This window comes from Rhynchophorus ferrugineus, unplaced genomic scaffold, assembly GCF_030347505.1.
Source record: "Rhynchophorus ferrugineus isolate W39M unplaced genomic scaffold, kcgeb_rfMv2 rfM10, whole genome shotgun sequence".
Lineage (NCBI taxonomy): Eukaryota > Metazoa > Arthropoda > Insecta > Coleoptera > Curculionidae > Rhynchophorus > Rhynchophorus ferrugineus.
In genome coordinates, this window is record NW_027472589.1 from 12,589,115 (window position 1) to 12,592,388 (window position 3,274).

Here is a 3,274-nt window from a genome sequence, read left to right on the forward strand (position 1 = left end):
GTAAAATCGCATATATGCTGGTGGAACTAATGCTCAGGGATACCTATTATGAGTTCTAAAACAGTCGAAATAACAATAGGAAATTTAAAACCATTCTTAGTATTTTAATTTGTAAGGGTTTACGTTATTAACTTTTATTAAACTGCAACCTGTTGGAAATATGAACATGACCACAATCTGAATAGACTCCTTTTTTCTCTTATACAACCTTATACATCACAGCCATGTCATTCCTAATTTCGTAATATGGCCTAGATGATAAAGGGTTCCTTAATTAACATATTTAACTTGTGTTTTCCATGATAATATAATTTCGGTAATTATATGTATTTTTTTCATCTTCTGAACATCTTTTAAATTGAAGTACATTTTATCAAATATGACAACTGCAGTTCGGTCTATACAGTCAAGTTTATGAACTAACGCATTCAGTATCTGCATTAATGTTCTTCTAGAAGGCAAGCAGAATATCTTCGATAATAGTTTATATCCTTTGCCACTGCATTTCAATAAGGATAAAGGAATTCGTTTTTCATCCAACCTGGAACGGAACCGATGGGACAGGCTGAGTTTCTCTGCAAATGAACAGATAAATTTCAAGTTAGAACCTCCATTCTCTAATAATAAACATAAGTTTCTTGTTATATACTTACTTCCGGGTCTTGTTGTGGTAGAAGAATCTCCTATATATCTATCAGCCTCAAAAAACTTGTGTGATTTAATATTGCATTTAATATTGGGGGCATATGTTCCTTGTCTTGTAGCAAAGGTAAAGAATGTCAATAAATATTGCTTAATTATTTCAATGCAATAAATCGTTATTATTTAAACAAATACTTACTATTTAACAAATACCGAGAAACTTGACATAAATAAACAATACAAATTATATCACCGAAAAATGGCCGTTAACTGCATAGGTTGAATTATTAATACCGAGGCCAAACGAGAGAGAAACACACATATAGCTGTTGCATTTTCATTTACATTTGGCCGCGTAACGGTGATTCCGAAAAGCTTAAACGTGGGATCCGATTTTTCCATAGAACTTTCGCTTCTAAATTCCTTTATTCTATGAATATAATTAATGAATTAAAAAGGTAGATCCATGAACATGATTTGTTTATGAACATTTGCAAATTAAGTTGTTAGTAAGAACTGTTGATTAATATAATTCGGATAAATCCAAACGCCAAAGATTCTCTGTTTTTTACTACTTTAAATTATGAATTTCTAACATCAAAAATATTGGAACGGATAAATTACTAATAAAAAAATATTTTATTGTTATATATTTAGTATATATTACCACACAATTTAGTATATCATTTATTATTATAGTCATCTAAAAGAAACATATAATTCAACATCATTTTTAAGAATATTAACACGAAATCTGATATATTAAAGAATACAAAATAAATATAGTTGTATCTAATAAAACAGCTGCTTTTTGAATAAAAATTGAAAATCTTTAGTAGCTTCTTCTATTGAAATGATTTTTATTCCATGTTGAGTATCAGCACCAAAGGTTGTAATTTTTCAGATCATTGAAGCTTTTGAAGTATCTGCATAAGTATAAATCTATAGAGTGTACATAAATCGACCCTTTCGGGAGTCATTGTGTGTCAGGGTCTTTTCCTCGCAAAATTTAATCTAGATTAGAAGCCTTTTGGCTTTGAAGAAATTCGGCTGTTGCCTAAAGTATATATAAATTGAACGGACCATAAAAAATAAATAAGGAACTCAATAAAAAGTATAACCTATACTATATACCTACAATTTAGCTTAATACTTATCTAAACCTATTTATCTATTTACAATATTATTTTAACTACACCTAATTTAATTTTGTGTAGACGACACAAAATTATATCGACTTTCTCCGACTGATCAGTTGGCAGTAATTGAAATAATATTTTAAATAGATAAATAGGTTTACGTAGTTGTTAAGCGAATATAGTCGAATATTGAAATATGTGTAGTAGATAGGTTAAATAAGGTTTTGTTTATTTTTGTTTAGTTATTACAGCGATTATTATGCACATATTTCATTTTAGAACTTTTTTTCATGTTAAACATCTAAGTTTGATTATTTTTTACCTTTTAGTGAGATCCTTATTTATATTTAAGGTCTGTTAATAAAGTCTGTTTTAATTTTTTAAATTTTATTCTGTTATTTGTATATGATATATTATACAAATATTATATAATTATTTAATCGAATTATCACCAATCTAATGTTAAGATAATATTAATTAATAAAATAAACTTATATAGACTAGCAAACTTTTGTTAGATATTTACTTAATAAATTACGCACTTAGTTTATTCAGTATTACAATGGGTAGGCCAAGTAAAAGTGCAGTCCATATGAGGAAAAATAGGAATAAAGAAACGATGATTGAAAATAAGGAACGTTTCAGGTCCCGGTGTCCGCTATCTAGCTTAGGTGATTTGACAAATGTTTTTCATACGATGTGGTTATATTCTAACCGTTGAGGAGTTGTGTTTTCCGTCATAGCAGCTCAGCATTAACGTTATCAACAAATGTTTTATTATAATAGATAAAAAATATGTGAAAACATTGTAGGTGTTTTTAAAAATTGAGGCTTTTCCTCAATTTCCCCGGATCCAACCAACAGATTCAGACTTTATCCCAATGGAACCACCTCGGAAGTGCACTCTTTCGTATAAAAACAATAATTTTTGAAATTGGTCCACATTTTAGTGAGAAATCGGTGAATATACATAAAAAAAATATACAGTCGAACATAGAACCTTCCTTTTTTAAGTCGGTTAATTAATAAGGAACAAATATTTTATTATTTTGTACTTCTCTTAGTTGAATGTTATACTATTTATTTATTTATTAACTTATAATATAATGGTTGATTCATCATTCTCTCTTAATGGTTTGGTCCATCATAAAATTATAACAAGAGCAATTCAAACTATTCAAAAGATTGATTTACAACACCCATTATACAGTGCAAGTATTTCTCGGTACAATTATTTCTTCTTTGATGAAAAATACGTTCAATTCTCAAGAAAAGGAAGCATTTACAGATTCAATATATATATATATATATATATATATATATATATATATATATATAAACTCCACTAAAAACAAAGAACAAATGTTTTATTATTTAGTACCCTCCTTAATTGCATGTTATAGTATTTATTTATTTATTATCCTATAATATAATGGTTATTTATTGATCATTAATGCAGGATAAAAAAAATTGCCTCCTTCAACCATAAAAAT